Below are 23,538 nucleotides of genomic sequence, written 5' to 3'. Positions count from 1 at the left end.
TGAAAAATTACTTCACAGAAAGGGTAGTGGACAAGTGGAATAGCCTCCCATCAGAGGTGGTAGAGGCTAAGACAGTAGAGCAATTTAAACATGCATGGGATAGACATAAGGATATCCTTACAAAGAAATAAGGATCAAATAAGGTTAGAGATAAAAAATAATGTAAAATAAAAAAAAATGGGCAGACTAGATGGGCCAAGTGGTTCTTATCTGCCGACAAATTCTATGTTTCTATGTTTAAAGGACACGACTGACCGCAAGATTGAGACCACTCAAATCTCTGTACACAGCTGCGGGGGTGGCCCAAAGACTCACTATAGCTTGTGCATGGATCACTAGGGCCATTGCAAAATGGTCAGGTAACCTAATTGAGGGGTTAGATTCCTTACGCAGGGGGGAGAGATAGTTTTACTCCTACAGCATATACAGGACTCTGCAAATTTTATGGTGGAGGCCATAAAAGAGATAGGCTTGCTCCATGTACGCACCACGGCCATGGCAGTGTCAGCACGCAGGGGCCTATGGCTACGTCAGTGGACTGCGGATGCAGATTCCAGAAAAGGTGTGGAAAGCCTACCATTCACAGGTGAGGCCTTGTTTGGAGATGAACTGGATACGTGGATATCCAAGGCTTTGGCGTGTAAGTCTACATACCTTCCTTCCGCAGCTTCCCCAGCTAGGAAGACCTACTCTGCTCCAACTATGCAGTCCTTTCGGACAGCAACATTTTAAAATAAAACCAAAGGTTCTTCTACAGCCTTCAAAGGCAATAGAGGTAAACCCAGAAAACCAGCAGCTGCAGGTTCACAGGAACAGAACTCAGGTTCTGTTTCCTCAAAGCCTTCAGCATGATGGTGGACCACACTGCCTGGAAGACAGGCAGGTGGGAGCCCAATTAAGAGATTTCAGTCACATATTGGCGGCGACATGCCAGGATCCCTGCGTCAAAGAGCTCATCACCCAGGGGTACAGACTGGAGTTTCAGGAACTCCCACCACACAGATTCTTCAAATCAGGCTTACCAGCTTCTCAGTAGGCAAGTATAATTTTACAGGATGTAATTCAAAAACTGGTACAGACTCAGGTCATTGTTCCAGTTCCACCTCAGCTACAGAACAAAGGTTCCAACCTGTTTGTGGTACCGAAACCGGACGGTTCAATAAACTCATTTTAAACCCCAAGTCACTGAACCTGTATTTACGGGTGTTCAAATTCAAGATGGAGTCTCTCAGAGCAGTGATCTCAGGTCTGGAGGAATGGGAATTCTTGGTGTCTCTGGATATCAAGGATGCGTACCTTCATATCCCATCTGGCCGCCTCATCAGGCTTATCTAAGGTTTGCATTACAGGACTGTCACTACCAGTTCCAGGCCCTGCTATTTGGCCTCTCCACAGCACCGAGGGTGTTTACCAAGGTAATGGCAGAAATGATGTTTCTCCCCCGCAAACAGGGAGTGAACATAATTCAGTACCTGGACGATCTGCTGATAAAAGCACCATCCAGGGAGCGGTTGTTGGACAGCATTGCCCTCTCAGCTCAACTACTCCGGGATCACGGGTGGATTCTGAACCTACCAAAATCTCACCTAGAACCAACATGGAGGCTTCCGTTCCTGGGGATAATACTGGATACGGAGGCGCAGAAGGTATTCCTTCCATTGCAAAAGGCATTGGTAATCCAGTCGCTGGTGCGGGATGTTCTGAAACCAACCCGGATATCGTGCATCTATGCATTCACCTTCTGGGAAAGATGGTAGCCATTTACGAGGCGCTGCAGTACGGAAGGTTTCACACAAGGCTCTTCCAGCTGGATCTGTTGGACAAATAGTCCGGATCGCATCTCCACATGCACCAGAGGATACGTCAGTCGCCAAGAGCCAGGAATTCTTTTCTGTGGTGGCTTCAGACTTATTACCTGACAGAGGGCCGAAGGTTCGGGATTCAAAATTGGATTCTGCTAACCACAGACACAAGCCTCAGAGGTTGGGGAGCAGTCACCCAGGGGGAACATTTCCAAGGAAAATGGTCAAGTCAGGAAACCATTCTTCCAATCAACATTCTGGAACTGAGGGCCATATGCAACACCCTTCTACAGGCATCACATCTTCTTCAAGAACAGGCCATCCAGGTTCATTCGGACAATGTGACGGCGGTAATGTACAAAAACAGGCTGGAACGAAGAGCAGAGCTGCAATGTCAGAGGTAACAAGAATTCTTCTCTGGGCAGAAAGACACGCTGTGGCATTGTCCACAATCTTTATTCCAGGAGTAGACAACTGGGAAGCAGACTTCCTCAGCAGACATGACCTCCACCCAGGAGAGTTGGGCCTTCATCCGGAGGTGTTCGGGTGCTTGACATATCAGTGGGGAATTCCACAGATTGACATGATGGCCTCTCGTCTCAACAAGAAGCTCAGGTGGTATTGTTCCAGGTTGAGAGACCCACAGGCAGTGGACGCTCTGGTGACTCCATGGGTCTATCAGATGGTATACGTGTTTCCACCACTCCCATTGACCCCAAGAATTCTCAAAAAAACAAAAAGGGAAAATGTTCAAGCAATTCTCATTGCTCCGGATTGTCCAAGAAGGGCTTGGTACGCAGATCTGCTGGAAATGCTCCTGGAGGATCCGTGGCCTCTACCTCTTCGAGAGGATCTTCTGCAACAGGGGCCGTTTGTCTATCAAGACTTACCGCAGCTACGTTTGACGGCATGGAGGTTGAGCGTCAAATTCTAGCCCGGAAAGGCATTCCGGACAGGGTAATTCCTACCTTGATCCAAGTCAGAAAAGGGGTAACGTTTAAACATTACCACCGTATTTGGAGAAAATACGTCTCTTGGTGTGAAAGCAGGAAATTTCCTGCAGTGGTGTTTCAACTGGGACGTTTTCTGCTCTTTCTGCAGTCAGGTGTGGATGTGGGCCTACGCCTGGGCTCCATAAAAGTCCAAATTTCGGCCTTATCCATTTTCTTCCAGAAACAATTGGCTTCTCTCCCTGAGGTTCAGACATTTTTGAAGGGTGTTCTGCACATCCAACCGCCCTTTGTGCCTCCTACGGCACCTTGGGATCTCAACGTGGTGTTGCAGTTCCTACAATCGGAATGGTTTGAGCCTTTACAGGAGGTTGACGTTAAGTTTCTTACGTGGAAGACCGTCACACTGTTGGCATTGGCATCTGCTAGATGTGTGTCGGAATTGGGGGCATTGTCCTGCAAGAGCCCCTACTTGATTTTTCATGAAGACAGAGCTGAGCTCAGGACATCACATCAACCAACCTATTGTAGTCCCGGTGGTTACCGACACCTCTACTACTTCAAAGTCCCTGGATGTTGTGAGGGCTTTGAAAATCTATGTGAAGTGGACAGCGCGTCACAGAAAATCATTTTTTTTTTAAATTGCTTTATTCTTAAAAAAAATAAAAAAATATTTCCCCTCCCCCATTTTATAAAAGGTGCATTTATTTTAAAAAGGGCTATTATTTCCAAGATATGGTTAAGCCTTGTAAATGATTGCCCCTTTAAAAAAAAATCCACGTTTGGCCGGCATCCTGCACGGCCGCGGAACTCGGACTTCCCGCCCAATCTCTCTATTTTGCCCCTTACCTCTATACTCCAAGATTTCCCAAGCAGGATCTTCTCTACTTCTCCCTTTCCGTCTCATGTCTTCACCTGCTTTGTCTATCTCATATGTACTTGTTATAATGTTTATTTAGTATTTCCTATGACTTGTAATGCTGACTGTCCATTGCTGGGTAGTCAGTAGCACCTCATTAATAAACAATGATTATTAAGGTGATGTCTGGAGTGTGCACACAAAGCTCATACTCACCCACACAGGGTCTTTAACCTGTTCTGCACATAAATAGCTTTTTTTTGTACATTTCTAATCAGCGACACTCCCTACTAAGGGCAGGAGTCAGTCATTCTTCCTTTACCACTCATTTTATATTTAAAACCCCATATTGTAGCTGAATAAACTGACTCATGTTAAAAACACATTTGATGTAAATGTTAGAATTCAGTTCAGATTATTGCAGTCCCAAAGAAAGGGACAAAAAGGAGGTTTATGGTAGACTTACCATGGTTAAATCTCTTTCTGTGAGGTACACTGAATTCCACAGGGATTCCATCAGGGTGTAGAGTTGGATCTTGATCCGAGGCACCAACAGGCTAAAGCTGTGACTTCCCAGGATGCATTGCACCACCTCCTCTATAACACCGCCTCCAGGCACTGGAGTGCAGTTTCGTTAACCAGTCCAAAGCAGTAGCAGGTAAGAGATGGTAGATGTTAGTCACATAGAACCACATTTTCACGACAGTAGAAGGGACTAGCGGCAAATGCCATACAAACCCAAAGAAGCTAAGTGCGTCAGGGTGGGCGCCCTGTGGAATCCAGTGTGACTCACAGAAAGATATTTAACCATGGTAAGTCTACCATAAATCTCCTTTTCTGCAGCGGTGTACATTGGGATTCCACAGGGAATACATTGGGGATGTCCTAAAGCAGTTACTCATGGGAGGGGATGCACCGTAGCGGGCACAAGAACCTGACGTCCAAAGGAAGCATCCTGGGAGGCAGAAGTATCAAAGGCATAGAACCTGATGAATGTGTTCACTGAGGACCACTTAGCCACTTTGCACAATTGTTCAGCGGACGCGCCTCAGCGGGCCGCCCAAGAAGGTCCAACAGACCGAGTAGAATGGGCTTTAATAACAGTAGGAGCTGGAAGACCAGCCTGTGCATAGGTTTGTGCAATCACCATTCTAAGCCATCTGTCCAAGGTTTGCTTATTCGCAGGCCAGCCACATTTGTGAAAACCAAAAAGTACAAAAAGGGTATCTGACCTCTTGAGGGAGGCAGTCCGCTCTACATAAATACGGAGAGCCCATACCACATCCAAAGACCGCTCTTTGGAGGACAAACCAGAAGAGATAAAAGCCGGAACCACAATATCTTGGTTAAGATGAAAAGATGATACCACCTTAGGTAGATAACCAGAGCGAAATCAAAGAGCTGCCCGGTCACAGTGAAAAATCAGAAAGGGTGGACGAAAGGACAAAGCGCCTAAGTCCAACACCCTCCTAGCAGAGACAATAGCCAGTAAAAACACGACCTTAAGTGTAAGACATTTAAGATCCACAGACTCAAGAGGTTCAAATGGAGACTCTTGTAGGGCATTTAAGACAACAGACAGATCCCATGGAGCCACAAGAGTAACATAGGGAGGCTGAATTCGCAAAAACACCCTGAGTGAAAGTAGGAATAGACACAATTTTCCTCTGAAATCACACCGACAAGGCAGATATATGAACCTTGAGGGAGGCCAGACAAAGGCCTAAATCTAGGCCTTGTTGCAGAAAAGCCCAAAACCTAGAAGCTCTGAACGAATGGGCATCATAATTCTTAGCAGCACACCATGTTCCAGACTCTGTAATTAATCCGTGCAGAAGTCGGTTTTGTGGGCCTTCAACATAGTCTGAATAACCGCCTCAGAGAATCCCTCAGGAGTGAAGTTTCGACAGCCACGCCGTCAAAGCCAGTCTGGCCAGGTCCAGATACACACAAGGGCCCTGAAAGAGGAGGTCTGGACGTTGAGGAAGCAGAAGATGATGCTCTATCGATAGATCCTGCAGGTCTGAGAACCAATGCCGTCTGGGCCACACTGGAGCGACTAGAAGTAGCATTCCTCTTTCTTGCTTGAACTTCCGTAGTACCCTGGGCATGAGTGACACTGGAGGAAACACGTATGGCAGCCGAAAGTTCCATGGAATTGCCAGTGCATCCACGAACGCTGCTTGAGGATCCCCTGTCCTTGATCCGAAGACCAGAACCTTGTGATTGTGTCGAGACGCCATCAGGTCTACATCTGGTAGGCCCCACTTGTCCTCTAGGAGTTAGAAGACTTCCGGATGAAGACTCCACTCTCCAGCGTGAACGTCCTGATGACTGAGGAAATCTGCTTCGCGTTTGAGGACTCCGGAAATGAACACTGCCGATATTGCTGGCAGATGGCGCTCCGCCCAACGTAGGATTTTTGATACTTCCAGCATTGCCATGCGGCTTCGAGTGCCATCTTGAAGATTTATGTACGCCAAGGTGGTGCATTGTCTGATTGTACTTGAAAGGGCCTGTTCTGTACGAAAGGCAGGACCAGTGTCAATGCATTGAACACTGCCCGCAATTTCAGAATGTTTATCTGGACCCTGGAGAGAGTGTTGCTCCAACACCGCACCCCAACCCCGCAGACTGGCATCCGTTGTCAGGAGGACCCAGTTGGAGATCCAGAAGGGACGGTCCCTGCTCAACTGTTGGTCTTGTAGTCACCAGCTCAGTGACAGATGAACCTCCAGAGTCAAGGAGATCATTTGAGACCTGATCTGATGAGGCAAGCCATCCCACTTGGAAAGGATTAACCTCTGCAGAGGGCCGGAATGAAATTGAGCGTACTCTACCATGTTGAAAGCCGACACCATGAGGCCTAGGTACTTGCATCGCCGAGTGTATCGACACTCTTGGGCGAGAGAGTGAATATCTGATCCTGTCCTGAAGTTTCAGGACTTTCTCTGGAGACAAAAACAATAGTTGGCTGTGTGTGTCCAGCAGTGCCCCCAGGTGCACTATGCTCTGAGCAGGGACCAGCGAGGACTTTTTCCAGTTGATGAGCCACCCGTGGGCTTGTAGAAATTGGACCGTCAGTTTTAGATGACTGTGGAGAACCTCTTGGGAGTTTTCAAGGATCAGCAAGTCGTCCAGATACGGCAGGATCCTGAGTCCATGACGGCTGCAAAGGGCCGCCATTACGGCCATGACCTTGGTGAATATCCGAGGGGCTGTGGTCAATCCAAAAGGCAAGGCCCAGAATTGATAATGTATGTTGCCAATAGCAAACCGCAGATACAGACATACAGAATTTGGATACTCTCACAAATTTGTTCAATGATTTGAGGTTGAGTATAGGCCGGAAGGACCTATTTGGCTTCGGAACTAGAAACAGGGTCGAATAGTATCCCCTGCCTCTCTGAGACAGAGTTGCCAGCGCTACCACTCCTGTGTCCAGGAGGGATTGTACAACCAAGTGTAGAGCTTGCGCTTTTAACAGATCCAAAAGGATAACCATCGTGCAGAACTGGCGAGGGGGACGTCTCTTGAAAGAGATTGCGTACCCATGAGAGACAACTTCCCGCACCCAGGCGTCCGAAGTGGTCGTTAACCAGGCCTGGGCAAACTGCAGAAGTTGGCCTCCCACTCTGGGGTCACCCAGGGGGAGGCCCGCCCCGTCATGCAGCAAGCTTGTCTTGTTTGGAAGCAGGCTGATGGGCAGCCTAGGATTGTTTAGATTTGCGCTTAGTGGTTTTGGAAGCACGAGCCTGTCTCAGGTACGCCTGACCTTTTGCTTTTCCAGGAGGTCGAAAGGAACGAAAAGTGGCACTCTTAGCCTTCGGAGCAGAAGGATTAGTACTTGGGAGAAATGCAGTCTTGGCAGTCTCAAAGTCAGTCACAATCTTTTTCAGATCCTCCCCAAATAAGATGTCTCCCTTAAAAGTGAGCAACTCCAAGGTCTTTTTAGAGTCCAGGTCCACCTTCCAGGACCTCAACCACAGACTTTGGCGAGCCAAAATAGACGTAGTAGACGCCTTGGCCGCCATTACACCTGCATCAGAGGCCACCTCCTGAATATAGTGGGAGGCTGTGGTAATATAAGACAGATATTGTCTGGCAGTGTCAGAAAAATCCTGAGGTAGCTCATCCTCAATTGCCTGAACCTATGCTTCAATTCCTTTCGCAGCCCAGGAGGCTGCCATAGTGGGTCTATATACAGCACCAGTAAGAGAGTAAATAGACTTCAGGCAACCCTCCACACGCTTATCCATCGGTTTCTTCAATGAGGTGACAGTGGTGACAGGCAGAGTAGATGACACCACTAGACGTGCGACATGAGAGTCCATCGGCGGTGGAGTTTCCCACTTGTTACTCAACTCCACAGGGATAGGATAACGAGCTAGCATCTTTTTGGACAGGGAAAACTTCTTTCCTGGAGACGACCAGGATTCCTGACGTATGTCAATTAAATGGTCAGCATGTGGTAAGACTACTTTAGCAACCTTCTGACGTTTGAATTTATCAGGTTTCTTAGATGTAGTAGTAAGCTCAGTCTCATCATCTATTTGTAGAATCAGCTTAATAGCCTCCACTAGGTCAGGAACATCAACCTGGATTGTAGATTCCTCATCAGAGGCAATTGTATCAGTGTCTGACGGATCAGTATATTCCCCATCTTCGTCGGAAGAATTATCCGAAATATTACTGGAATGTGAGGAAGAAATGGCCCACTTAGATGACCCCTTGGCCCCAGAGGGGCATGGGGTAGACTTGTGTCTAACCAAAGATTGATTCAGTTGTTGTAACTGGGTAGACAGAGTGTCCGCCCAGGGCGGATTAACTACAGGGACAATATGTGGCTGTAATGGCACAGGAGGTCCCACAGGAGGGGCGTAAGACGTGTTACAAGTGTATTCAGCATACTTGAGAACACTGCCCAAGGTGGGTCCTGATTGGCCACAGGTGCTGCGGGTTGACTGGGAGGTGTATGGCACCCAGCGCCTGAACCAGCACCTAACACTTCCCCCTCAGGTAAATCCGTGGTGCCAGCACTGCAGGATGCAGAAGCGTCCGCGGATTTCCCGCCCTGTGTGGTAGACATTATAGGGAATGTAGCCTTAGAGCGTGACAGTACAATATAGCCAGACAAACACAATACCTGCAAATAACCCCGTGTTATGTAACAGTAAATACAGGACACAAACAGAGGATTTAAACGGTATGAGCGGTACATATTTATATGTAGTTTTACTAGTCCAGTGCAGTTTTATTGTTTTTCTGTAATAACTTCAGCATTGTACCTGTGACTGAGTGTGCCTGTAGCTGTTGTGTGGATTTCATTCTCCTGTATCACACATATTGCTGTATCACTGTACCCTGAGGGGCTAGGTGAATCGGGGTCCCATATATATATATATATATATATATACATATGGGATACTCACTGTTGGTTGGGGCTGGGATACTCCTTAGAAAAGGAGGGTGTTTTAGATGCACGGGGTGTTTTAGATGCACGGGGTGCACGACTTGTAGTGCGTTGATTACAGGCAATAAGTTTAATCATCCATTCTCTGGGAAGGTATTTTTCATTAAGCCAGCCTTATCCTGTACCTCGAAATTTGTGGTTTATCTTCTGTCTTGTCCTTGTGGTTTACACTACGTGGGCAAGACAGAAAGGCAATTCAAAGAAAGGATTGCCCAACACAGGACTGCCATTAGGGCAGCGTTGTTGACGGGCACCAGCGATCAAGCTGTGGCCAGGCATTTTGCGCAGGCCAGACATAGCCTAGCGGCACTTAGATATAGAATGATTGCACAGGTGCCTAAGTCACTGCGAGGAGGTGACCGGGGAAAGAAGCTGCTACAATTAGAGGCCTGGTGGATCTTCACCCTTGACACCGTGAACCCCAAGGGGCTGAACGAATCTTTAAGTTTGTCTGCGTTCATTTAAATAACTCTAATTTCTTATATCTTTAACTTTGTGCAGATTCTACAATGTAGATGTTTGTGATCCAGTGCACTTTAATAGGAACACCATATTCCAGTTTGTCAGACATTTGATCTACCGATTCTATTGCCGGTATGGCAGTTGAGTCAGTATATATAACGTAGTGTAATTAGTTTACCATGAGATATTACACCTAAGTTTAGTAAGAGTACAGGTTAATAACGCAGACAGGTTTGTTATGTTCCGGATCTGTGATTATTAAGCATTAAGATTATTCATCTGTATACAGGTTTTTTTAGTCCATGCTTTGTGCTTTGTAATTTTTACTGTCACTATTATGCATTTTTTCTTGTTTTTGTAATGTGGTTTTACACTGTGTTATTGTGGGGCTTGTTACCTCACATCTTACTTGTGTGTTCACTTGTTTTTATCTCGTTGCCATGGTGATATGTAAATGTGTGCTGCTCGTTTCCCCCAGACCATCCGGCGTAGATTCACGTGACCGCGCTGTTTCCGGTGGCGTCAGGGCTCTGAACCCGGAAGGGGATGCGGGCGTCCGTGGACTGCGGCCGGCGTCGGGTGAGGTACGGGCGGCATGTAAGTATAAATGTTTGTTCATGTAAGATGCACTTGTTATCCTGATGACGGGGTAAGACCCCCCGAAACGTCGTTCTTGACTAAACATTTTTTGCACTTTAAAAAACGCTAGGAGTGCCGCCTCTTTTTTCTGGCTATATATATATATATATATATATATATATATATATATATATGGGATACTCACTGTTGGTTGGGGCTGGGATACTCCTTGTTGGTTAGGGCTGGGATACTCATTGTTGGTTGGGCCTGGGATACTCATTGTTGGTGGGCCTGGGATACTCATTGTTGGTTGAGCCTGGGATGCTCATTGTTGGTTGGGGCTGGGATACTCATTTTTGGTTGGGGCTGGGATACTCATTGTTGGTTGGGGCTGGGATTCTCATTGTTGGTTAGGGCTGGGGTACTCATTGTTGGTTGAGGCTGGGATACTCATTGTTGGTTAGGGCTGGGATACTCATCGTTGGTTGGGCCTGGGATACTCATTGTTGGTTGAGCCTGGGATGCTCATTGTTGGTTGGAGCTGGGATACTCATTTTTGGTTGGGGCTGGGATACTCATTGTTGGTTGGGGCTGGGATACTCATTGTTGGTTAGGGCTGGGATACTCATTGTTGGTTGAGGCTGGGATACTCATTGTTGGTTGAGTCTGGGATGCTCATTGTTGGTTCGGGATGGGATTGGGATACTCATTGTTGGTTGGGCCTTGGATACTATGCCAGGCAGAGACAGATTTAGACCTCGTGGGGCCCTAGGCAAGATACCGGTTTGCGGCCCTCCTTCCTCAAACAATCTATAGCACTATATTTTCCCTAATACCCTCACCTATATCTCTAAACTAACCCCAAGAGCCCAGCTCAAACAGCCTTAAACACATTACGCCACCTGATAGTGCTCCTTATACACATTGCGCCACCAAGTAGTATTCCATATACACAATACGCCCCACAGTAGTGCCCCTTAAACATTACATAAACACAGTAGTAATGCACCTTATACATTCTGCCTACATACAGATGTAGCCACACTCATCGTGGTTACATCTGTGCTAATCGGGCACTCTCAGTGCGGCTAGGACCGCCTGCACCTAGCTGTGTCGAGCTGCGGCAATCGGCGCTCCCATTCATGCGAATGGGGCGCGTGCTTGCCCCAGATGTACACATGGTCGCACCTAACAAGGGATGTGGTTAAGATGCCGGCTATCGAGATCCCGGCAGTCGAAATACCGACACCGGGATCCCGACACCCTTCAGAATCCCAACATCAGAACTCCGAATGGATTGGGATCCCGACGCCGGAATCCTGACAGCCCCCATCCCGACCGTAAGTATCCCTGCGAACATCAGTTTAGGGCCAGGGAAGGGTGGTTAGGTTTAGGCATCAGGCAGGGGGTTAGGGTTAGGCTGCAGGGTGGGGGTTAGGTTACAGGGAGTTAAGGATAGGCAGCCCCAGGGGAGGATATGGATAGGCTGTGGGGGAGGGAGGATAGGACTGCAGGGGAGGGAGGGTTAGGCAGCAGAGATGGGAGTGAGGCATAGGCACCTCCATGGGGGGGTTAGGCACTAAGGGGAGAGGTTGGGGATAGGCTGCGGGAAGGGTGGGTTAGGGGGGTGGGGAGAGGGGAGAACACCCCTTACTCACCCCTGTCAGTCTTCTCATCAGTGGAATCCTGGAGTCCCTCACTCCTGTCTGCACCGACAATTCATACTGATTCCCCTAACAAGGTGCTGTCGCAGCAAGATGTAGCCACGATGAGCGTGGCTACATCTGTAGTAATGCTTCTTACACATTATGCCCACAATGGTATAATGGCAAATTTATCAATTATAAAATACATGTAATAAAAAGTATGGGCAGCTGCCTGAAATAATAAAGTAACTGCGAGTCTGTGTGATCCATTTCCTCCTCCTGACTCTCTCTCACTCTGCCGGCAGTATCTGTCCCATAGTTCCAGGCTCCGCTCCTGTCTGCTGGGTGGTATTGGCCCTGGAATTGGCAGCTGCTGTGCTGGAGCTAGCAGGGGATGTGTGGCATAGGCGGGCCATCCCCTCTCCATCCTCGTCATCTCAATTTGCCACCTGTACCTTGCCCGATTCGTCCCTGCTTCACCTAAAAGTGCTCACTACCTTATGAGGTAGCGGTCACTTTTGAGCGAGATCAAAGTGCGTAAAATGTGGCAATGTCACGCTAGTTCAGCCAGACGAATGCAGCTGGCCACAATTGAATTCCCCCCACAGTGACAGCAAAACATGACATGTATAGTCCTCGCAAAATGACATTAACATGTGGTTTTCCGAATAGACTACACCTATTTGTTTTTTTAATTTTTGGATAACTGCTCCAGCTTGAGCAGTAATTATGTTTATTATGGCTGGTGGTCTGAAGTAATACCATGGTGGGGACATATATTGTTACGGGATAACATGATGTGACAGTGAGAGAAAGGAAAGGTTCCCCCTCCTGACCTGGCTCAGAGTGACCCACTCCCTGCAGTCTCCATTACAGCTGCAGCAGAAGAGAAGGGAAAGGGGGGGGCGGGGGGGTCCAGCACCTCCCACAGCAACTGCTCCTACCTGCAGGGGTTAGATTTCAAATTCCCCCCACCCATCGCACTTACACTTTCTAAGGTCTCTGTCGCCGCCGGAGACCGTGACTTTAGTTGGGGATGTGCGGCGCCGGCGGGTTCTCCCCTTTCTGATTCTCTGTGTGCACTGCAAACTCTGAGAAGGGGAGAAGAGAGGGAGGAGTGGAGGGTCTGTCCGCCAATTGAAGCAGTGACGCGTCGCTATGTGTGCCACCAATGACAGTGCTCCTCTGGGAATGGGTTTTGTGGGGGGACGGATTTTATTGGGCTCATCCACAGGCACTGGACCCCTTGGTACCCACCGGGCCCTAGGCAAACACCTAGGTTGCCTTGTGGGAAATCCACCCCTGATGCCAGGTCTACCTACCTCTCCAGTGCTTGCTGTTCTAGGGATTTATCAGACTTTCTAAAGAAGACAGATGGAGAAGTTACTCGTAACAAATAGTTATCATTATTAGAATGTAGTAGATCAATAATACAGTAGCTAGTTTCTATGGATGGGTGTGGTTATGACTTGCAGACAGTAACTTTGTCAACAGTCACCATGTCTACCAGGATAGCCAAAACAAAAACAAAAAAAGGTCTCTACTTAAACGCTTAAATCGCTGCAGCTGTGTTTCTCCAGGTAAATTCAACACTCCACCTTAATCAGTATTCATATATATGAGAGATTTTTCACAAGCGCTGTGAGTAAACTCAAAAAAAGGTGAGTTAGAAAAAAACAATTCAAACACAGTCCATCATAGAAACATAGAAACATAGAATTTGTCAGCAGATAAGAACCACTTGGCCCATCTAGTCTGCCCCTTTTCTTTTTTTTTTATATTATTTTTATCTCTAACCTTATTTGATCCTTATTTCTTTGTAAGGATATCCTTATGTCTATCCCATGCATGTTTAAATTTTTCTCCTGTCTTAGCCTCTACCACCTCTGATGGGAGGCTATTCCACTTGTCCACTACCCTTTCTGTGAAATAATTTTTCCGCAATTTTCCCCTGAACCTCCCCCCCTCCAGTCTCAGTGCATGTCCTCGTGTCCTATTGCTTCTCTTCATTTGGAGAATGTTTCCCTCCTGGACTTTGTTAAAACCCTTGATATATTTGAAAGTTTCTATCATGTCCCCCCTTTCCCTTCTCTGCTCCAAACTATACATAGAGATTTCTTAGTCTTTCTGGGTATGTTTTGTGATGTAGGCCATGCACCATTTTAGTTGCCCTCCTTTGTACAGTTTCTAATGTATTAATATCCTTTTGAAGATATGGCCTCCAGAACTGAATACAGTATTCTAGATGAGGCCGTACCAATGACCTATACAGTGGCATTATTACTTCTTTCTTTCTGCTGCTGATTCCTCTCCCAATGTAGCCAAGCATCTGACTAGCCTTCCTCATTGCCTTGTTACATTGCTTACCTGCCTTTAAGTCATCTGAAATAGTGACTCCTAGATCCCTTTCCTCCTCAGTAGTTTCCAGTATAGTGCCATTAATACTGTATTTAGCTTTAGGATTTTTGAGACCCAAGTGCATGATTTTGCATTTTTTGGCATTAAACTGTAATTGCCAGACTCTTGACCATTCCTCTAGTCTACCTAGATCCTCAATCATTTGTTTTACCCCACCTGGTGTGTCTACCCTGTTGCATACCTTTGTGTCATCTGCAAAAAGGCATACTTTCCCTTTAATGCCATTTGCAATGTCACCAATAAAGATATTAAAAAGCACTGGTCCAAGTACAGATCCCTGGGGTACTCCACTGGTAACATTTCCCTCCTGTGAATGCACTCCATTTACCACAACTCTCTGTTTTCTATCCTTCAACCAAGATCTTATCCATTCAATAATCCTAATATCCAATCCCAAACTTTCAAGTTTATTTAGCAGTCTGCGATGTGGAACTGTGTCAAAAGCCTTACTAAAGTCTAGATAAGCTATATCCATGGCTCCACCTTTATCCATCACTTTAGTCACACAATCAAAAAAGTCAATAAGATTTGTTTGACATGGTCTCCCCCCAGTGAATCCATGCTGTTTGGGATCCTCTCAGGGTAAAATACTTTCAATCAAAGAATCATAGAGAATTTATTTCTTCTGTCACACATCAAATTATTAAAAAAGCATCCCAAAAAAACTTTTTAAAACTTTCAAAGTTCCGCTTATAAGATAACTGCATGAAAAGTTAATCTCACAGACATCATGTAACGTAACAGTTGTTATAATAGGGAGAAGCTCACCGGACCCTCTGGAAGCTCTATAATGTGGTGCGCCTTCTATGTCAGCCAGAACGATGGTATTCCTCCGGTGTCCAGGTCTCTGTCCTCCGGGACGTGCTGATGTTACTCCACTTCATCTGCTCATATTCAGTCAAATGCTTCAGTACTCATTGGATGGCGCTTCACAGTGCAGATGAACAATGACCCGAAACATACTGTGAATGTAACCAAAGGTTTTTTTTAAGGCAAATAAGTGGAATGTTATGCAATGGCCAAGTCAATCACCTGACCTGAATCCAGTGGCGGATTTAGGGGGGGGGCACCAAGGCACGTGCCCCCCCTGTCATTTTTAGTGGATTTTTGTATTTTTATTTTATTTTGTGCGCACGCCGCAGCCCTCGCGGTGGCTTGGGGCGAGGGGCTGCGGGGGCGCCACTGATTTAGTGCAGACTGACATGCGGACGAGCGTCCGCATGTCAGTCTGCGGTCTCGTTTCCTCCCCTGCTGTTAGGAGGGACACGGAGGGCACAGTGCACGCCTCCCTGTGTCCCTCCTGGGTCTCCGGCGGCCGCGGGTCTCATAAAGGAAGTGCCGTTCGTGAGCACTTCTTTATTAGAGTGACCCGCGGCCGCCGGAGACACAGGAGGGACACAGGGAGGCGTGCACTGTGCCCTCCGTGTCCCTCCTAACAGCAGGGGAGCGGGGGGAGCGGCGGCGGCGGAGGAAGCGGGGGGGGGGGGACGCACTGAGGGGGCATATCTGGCACTGGGGGGGGATATCTGGCACTGGGGGCATATTTGGCAGGGGGGGGGGAGAATATCTGGCACTGGGGACATATATGGCACTGGGCGGAATATCTGGCACTGGGGGCATATATGGCACTGGGGGGGGGAATATCTGGCACTGGGGGCATATGTGGCACTGGGGGGGGGGATATCTGGCACTGTGGGCATATGTGGCACTGGGGGGGAATATCTGGCACTGGGGCATATGTGGCACTGGGGGCATATATAGCACTGGGGGGGGATATCTGGCACTGGGGGCATATGTGGCACTGTCGGGGAATATCTGGCACTGGGGGCATATGTGGCACTGGGGGGGTATATGTGTACCTGGCACATGGGGGGGGGCTATATTTGGCACTGGGGGCATGTGAGTACCTGGCACCGTGGGGGAATATCTGGCACTGGGGACATATGCGGCACTGGGAGCACAGCCCTAGCAACAAGGACTACCTCCTAGCAACGAGCATGACACCCAGTGCATGAAACCCCTGGCAACGAGCATGACACCCAGTGCATGAAACCCCTGGCAACGAGCATGACACCCAGTGCATGAAACCCCTGGCAACGAGCATGACACACTGAGCATGAAAACCCCTGGCACCGTGCATGGAACCAAGAGCATGAAACCCCTGGCAACGAGCATGGCACCCAGTGCATGAAACCCCTGACAACGAGCAGGTATTTGAAAAGTAATTAGAAGCCTTACTGTAGGACTTAATGTGTAATGGGCATTACGGTGTGTGGCATAATGTATCACGGACATTGCGGTGTGTGTCATAATGTGTCACAGGCATTACGGTGTATGGTATACTATATCGCGGGCATTGTGATATGTGGTATAATGTCTCAGGGTCATTGCAGTGTGTGGCATAATGTATCACGGACATTGCGGTGTGTGTCATAATGTGTCAGGCATTACGGTGTGTGGTATACTATATCACGGGCATTGTGGTATATGGTATAATGTCTCAGGGTCATTGCAGTGTGGCATAATATATAACGGGCATTGCAGTGTGTGGCATAGGGTATAACGGGCATTGCGGTATGTGTCACAGGCATTACGGTGTATGGTATACTATATCACGGGCATTGTGGTATAATGTCTCAAGGTCATTGCAGTGTGTGGCATAATGTGTCACAGGCATTGTATGTGCTATAATGTATCGGGCATTGCAGTGTGTGGTATAATGTATCACGGACATTGCAGTGTGTGTCATAATGTGTCACAGACATTGTATGTGCTATAATGTATCAGGGGCAGTGCAGTGTGTAGCATAATGTATAACGGGCATTGCAATTCCTGTCATAATGTGTCACAGGCATTATAGTGTGTGGCATAATGTGTCGGGGGCATTACGGTGTGTGGCATAATGTGTCGGGGGCATTACGGTGTGTGCATACTGTGTTGTGCATTATTGTGTGTGGCATAATGTCTAAGGGCCATTGCAGTATGTGGCATAACGTATACTGGGCATTACTATAAGGAGGAAAAATGACAAATAATGTAAGGGGCATGAATCAGGAATCAGGATTATTTTTCTTTCCTGTGGTGGCCAACGTCTGGGCGTGCAGGTTGCAAAACTGGGGTATAAGGTAGTATTTTCCTGCAATACCACGCCCATTCCAACGAAGCCACGCCCCTTATCCCCCCCCCCCCCCCCCCCCTGTAATTTTTTTCTGGATCCGCCCCTGCCTGAATCAGATTGCGCATGCATTTCACTTGATGAAGACAAAACTGAAGGGAAAATGCCCCAAGAACAAGCAGGAACTGAAGACATTTGCAGTAGAGGCCTGGCAGAGCATCACCAGGGATGAAACCCAGCGTCTGGTGATGTCTATGCGTTCCAGACTTCAGGCTGTAATTGACTGCAAAGGATTTGCAACAATGTATTAAAAAGTGAAAGTTTGCTTTAGGATTGTTTTGTTTGTCCCATTACTTTTGGTCCCTTAAAAAGTGGGAGGCACATACAGAAACCGTTGCAATTCCTACACCGTTCACCTGATTTGGATGTAAATACCCTCAAATTAGAGCGGAAAGTCTGCAGTTAAAGCACATCTTGTTTGTTTCATTTCAAATCCATTGTGGTGGTGTATAGAGCCCAAAATATAAGAATTGTGTCTATGGACCTGACTGTACTTCCAGCAGATTCTCTATACAACCTAGAGTGGAGTTCTCATTAGTTTAAGTTTGTAAATCTCTCATTTACATATTCCTCCCCTTTGAGAAAACACATATGAGGGCAATCTATTTGTAATTTAGAAATACATGTTTAATGAAATAGGGACTGCCTTCAGAAATTGAAGTCACATAGTATCTGCAGCCAATACACTCACTGTAATGTTAATTCGTTGGTGCAGTAACAGAACATAAGGTGGAGCCTGTAATGAGTGAGGATAAAAATGGATGGGAAAGAGTTAAAACTGAATCCACAAGAATATGCACTGTATGCAATCAGCTATATTGACAATTACAGTGATGCTAGCCTTGCACCCTGTACTTAGTAGTAACACATAGTAATTCACAGTTTTTCCAGTTTCTGTCAAGGATCATATACATTTTGCAGATTAAGAGTATTATTAGAAATTATGATGGAGGCAATGCCCGTATAAGGGATGTGTGAGCAGCGACCTCCACACACGCAGCTGTCCTGAAATCCTCAGTGAGTCAGTCCATGCAGGCCTTCCGGTTCTCTCTCTGTACTTCTGTAATGATTTATCCGACTATTTCAGGCTGCTAGAGGTCAGCCGTATCACAGCTGTCTGTGGTTGCTCTGTGTAATGCAGACATTATACAAGGTTCTATCTAAATGAAAACAACATACCTGATGATGCACGCTATTCACTGTGTCATGCATTGTATATACCCTGATGACGGTACATGTTGTGCTTTGTCTGCACACTATGCACTTAATCATGTTACATGTGTATAAACCACATGACTTAGGGCTCATTAAGAAATATGCACTGTTCAAACACGGGGAAAGTCTTAGACGCAATTTAGAGATGCATTAGTATAGAGATGAGCGGGAACCGAACCCACCCGAACATCATACTTCGAGCCCGGATCAGAGTCTGAATCGGGACTCCCGCAAGAATCGGAAACCAGAATGAGGCAAAACGTCATCATCCCGCTGTCAGAATCTCGTGGGTTTTGGATACTTTATAAACAGCCGCACGTCTCCCCCTCTTGTCTCTCTCTGTGGGTGGTGGCGTCGGGTGGGGTTAGTGTGTGTTCTGTAGGGGTGCTGCTGCAGTCACTGTGGTGTACCTGTGCCATTTTAGGGGTGCTGTCCTTGCTGTCACTGGTGTTCATGTGCTGCAGCTGTACATGGGTGTTGCTGTCCTGGCTATCACTGTGTTGTACAGGGAGCAGGGGCACTGTCCTCCTGTATGCTGTAAAATATAGGGGTGCTGCTGGCCCTGTATGTTGTAAAAATTCAGGGGTGCAGTTAAAATTTAAAAGCACACTGCAGTATGCTGTAAGGTATCCATATACTATGCCGTTTAAATAACATGACACTGGCCCTGTAAGTTGTAAAAATTCATGGGTGCAGTGAACATCAATGTACACTGGCCCTGTCTTGTATGCTGTAATTTTTCTTGGGTTCAGTGAAAATCAATGTATACGGGCCCTATCTTGTATGCTGTAAAATTACAGGGGTGTTGTGAAAATACAGGGGTGCTGGCACTGTCTGCAGTTGCAGTGTCTAGGCCTGACCTTCACAACACTGTATGGGAAGAGCAGGCTCCTACCATCATTTGCATGCCCCCTGCAAGTGCTGGTAGGAGCACCGCCAGTCCAGTTGCTGATATTGAGATTGAAGATGTCACTGTAGAAGTACACCAGGATGAGGAGGATATGGGTGTAGCTGGCGCTACGGAGGAAGTTGACAACGAGGACTCGGATGGTGATGTGGTTTGTTTGAATAAGTCACCAGTGGAGACAGTTGTTGGCCATGGGATGAAAAAGCCCATTGTCATGCCTGGGCAAAATACCAAAAAAGCCACCTCTTCAGTGTGGAATTATTTCTCCACAAATCCAGACAACAGATGTCAAGCCATCTGTTGCCTTTGTCAATCCATAATAAGTAGGGGTAAGAACGTTAACCACCTAGGAACATTCTCCCTTATATGTCACCTGCAGCGCATTCATCATAAGTCATTGTCAAGTTCAGAAACTTTGGGTAATAGCGTAAGCAGTCCACTGACACTAAATGATGTGGTTTTGTTTGAATATTATTTATCTGTGAGGATGAGGATGTAAACACGGAAGGTGGGGGGGTAGGGGGGGTATCTGAGGATGAGGATGACATCTTGCCACTGTAGAGCCAGTTTGTGCAAGGAGAGATCAATTGCTTCTTTTTTGGTGGGGGCCCAAACAAGCCAATCATTTCAGCAACAGTCGTGTGGCAGACCCTTTCGCTGAAATGATTGGTTTGTTAAAGTGTGCACGTCCTGTTTATACAACATGTGGGTGGGAGTGCCCAAGGACAATTCCATCTTGCACCTCTTTTTTTCCTTTGCATTATGTGCTCTTTGGGGCTTAGTTTTTAAAACTGCCATCCTGTCTGCCACTGCAGTGCCACTCCTAGATGAGCCAGGTGTTTGTGCCGCCCACTTGTGTCGCTTAGCTTAGTCATCCAGTGACCTCGTTGTACCTCTTTTTTTTCTTTGCATTATGTGCTGTTTGGGGCCTAGTTTGTAAAACTGCCTTCCTGTCTGCCACTGCAGTGCCACTCTTAGGTGGGCTAGGCGTTTGTGCTGCCCACTTGTGTCGCTTAGCTTAGTCATCCAGCTACCTCTGTGCAACCTTTTGGCCTAAAAACAATATTGTGAGGTGTTCAGAATAGACTGGAAATTAGTGGAAATGAATGTTATTGAGGTTAATAATACCGTAGGATCAAAATTACCCCCAAATTCTGTGATTTTAGCTGTTTTTATGTTTTTTTCAAAAATCATCCAAAACCAAAACCCGAAAGGGTGGTTTTGGCAAAACCAATCCAGATCCAAAACATGAGCGGGTATCCAGATCCAAAACCAAAACCCAAAAAGTGTCCGCCGCACATCTCTACATTAGTAACATGTTTTCTGATGTCCTTTGTTCCCGCCAATACTACAGTATCTACTTTCACCAACGCAACATTCTTACTGTCTTAGTGTGCATTAAAGAATAAAAAATAGAGCATGTTGTGTGCTAAATATATTAAATGCAGCATAAAATTGTTAACACATTTGTGAGAAAAAGCATAAGAAGCCATTTATACTGTTATTAATATGGTTTTGGCGTTAGTGACTGAGAAGCCCATTAGTCTTACCAGGTGTGCTGTCCAAGCAATAAATTGCCCCAAAGTACAGTCGCATCTCATTGCCACAACCAGCACCAATAATAGATGTACAGTCTGTACTGATATACCCCTTTTGCACTGTTGCTAAAACCTGGGTTATTACCATAGTAACCTGGGTTGCAGTTTGGGGGAAAAGGGTTAATCATGTCAAGTCACTCGGGAATCCAACCCAGCTAGTTTGCAGAGTTAGTCTCGGGAATGACCCGGATCAAGAGTCAGTGTAAATGTGTAAACTGGGGCATCCAACCCGGCTCCTGTTTAACACCATGGGGAGATTCACCGGGATGTAGTTACATAGCCGTCAGTCGGGATCTCCCGGCAGTCAAGATACTGATGCCGGAGTCCCGACCACTGACACTGCCATCAGCCGGAATCCTGATTAACAGGAGCTATTCCCACTCGTGGATGTCCACAACACCCATAGAGTGGAAATAGAACATGTGGCGAGAGCAGCGAGCCACCGAGCCCACAGTATTGCTTCGTTGCGCTCACCCCCCTGCCGGCATTCTAGCGGCTGGTATCCCGGTGTCAGTATGCTGACCGCCGGGATCCCGGATTCCGGCATCCCATGCCTAATGCAATTCACCACGGGGACGCTGATTCCTGCAGCGCTGACACACATGCGGGGGTGGGGTCAGTGACACCGGTGGGCGGTGCCGGAGTCTCCACTGCTGCTGAGAGATTCCGGCCACTGCTGCACCTGTGTGAAACGTCTGTGACCCAGGAATAATCTGGGTCAGAGCCGCGGTGGAAAGGGTAAGTCCCGAGTCTGATCCGATTTGGAACGGTTTCCAAATCCCAGGTCAGCCCTAGGACTCGGGGTGGAATAGTGGTCTAACTTAATGGTGGAAAATCACAAAACTCCCTCAGCTGCTCTACTGCACCAGATGGTGTTAGTCGATAGTAGCCTACCTTTCCACTATGGCTCTGGCTTGGAAATGGCATTAGCGGCCAGTGGCCAATCTCTGCAATTCTTCGCATTACACATCTTGGTAAATCCAGAGGCACAGCAACCACCATAGAAACCTGTGGGCTTGCGGCATCTGTCGGAAGTGGAGGAACTGTGGCAGGTTACAGCTTGGTGATACTTGATGTTTGCGGTTACCCCCCAAAATGAATGTTTTGGGGGGATATGCTACAAATATACTTTAATAAATGGGACCCCAAGAGTTTTCACCATTAAGATGGCACTTTGGGCCACATAAGTCAATTACTATATTGGAAGAGCCGTTAATTCAATAAGGACCCTCTGCGTTAAATGTGAGGACTAAAAATGCTGGGGCTCTTTAGGGAAAATAAGCATTTATACTATATGTGATTGCTATTAATTGAATGTTGTGGCTAATTGGTGGAAATAAGCCTATTTATTAAATTAAAATACTATTAATTTATTTTCTATTTTTATAAATGTTTGGAAAGGTGCAATGTGAAATGGTGTAACAGTGCAAATAGCATTAAATAAATAATAATAATAATACATGCAATGAAGGGATCAGTACGTAATCCTGCTGGACGGGATCCCGGCGGTCGAAATACCGACGCCGGAATCCCGACCGCACAATCCCGACAGGGGTGGCGAGCGGAACGCAGCCCCTTGCGGGCTCGCTTCGCTCGCCACGCTGCGGGCACGGTGCCTCGCTACGCTCGGCACATTATTATTTTCTCCCTCTATGGGTGTCGTGGACACCCACGGAGGGAGAATATGTCGGGATTGTGGCGGTCGGGATTCTGGCGTCGGTATTTCGACCGCCGGGATCCCGTCCAGCGGGATGTTGACCGCCTCCCGCAATGAAGCCTGAATAAACATGGGGAAGTGAAATATACTGTAGTATAACCAAAGGATGTATAAGTTCTAGAGATGTGCGGCAGGCACTTTTCGTGTTTTGTGTTTTGGTTCTAATTCTCCACTCGTGTTTTGGTTTTGGGTTGGTTTTGCCAAAACCCCCCTTTTCGTGTTTTGGTTTTGGATCTGGATGATTTTTGAAGAAAACATAAAAACAGCTAAAATTACAGAATTTGGGGGTAATTTTGATCCTACGGTATTATTAACCTCAATAACATTAATTTCCAGTCTATTCTGAACACCTCACAATATTGGCCCTCATTCCGAGTTGTTTGCTCGCAAGTGAATTTTAGCAGATTTGCTCATGCTAAGCCGCCGCCTACTGGGAGTGAATCTTAGCATCTTAAAATTGCGAACGATGTATTCGCAATATTGCGATTACACACCTCGTAGCAGTTTCTGAGTAGCTTCAGACTTACTCGGCATCTGCGATCATTTCAGTGCTTGTCGTTCCTGGTTTGACGTCACAAACACACCCAGCGTTCGCCCAGACACTCCCCCGTTTCTCCGGCCACTCCTGCGTTTTTTCCGGAAACGGTAGCGTTTTTTCCCACACGCCCATAAAACGGCCTGTTTCCGCCCAGTAACACCCATTTCCTGTCAATCACATTACGATCGCCAGAACGATG

The 23,538-nt window shown here is 47.0% G+C and overlaps 1 protein-coding gene across 1 annotated transcript in view; it reads right to left on the bottom strand.

The window, feature by feature from the left end:
• GPC1 (glypican 1) overlaps nucleotides 1–23,538 on the bottom strand; it is a 312,763-nt gene that overhangs the window by 257,723 nt on the left and 31,502 nt on the right. The window contains exon 2 of the mRNA XM_063915676.1: nucleotides 14,958–15,151. The gene's annotated coding sequence lies outside the window, so the exon portion shown is untranslated. The remainder of the gene's footprint in view (nucleotides 1–14,957; nucleotides 15,152–23,538) is intronic.

The sequence above is a fragment of the Pseudophryne corroboree genome, chromosome 4 (assembly GCF_028390025.1).
Source record: "Pseudophryne corroboree isolate aPseCor3 chromosome 4, aPseCor3.hap2, whole genome shotgun sequence".
Classification (NCBI taxonomy): domain Eukaryota; kingdom Metazoa; phylum Chordata; class Amphibia; order Anura; family Myobatrachidae; genus Pseudophryne; species Pseudophryne corroboree.
Note: the sequence above shows the minus strand (reverse complement) of the source record. Positions and strands in the feature narration are given on the sequence as shown.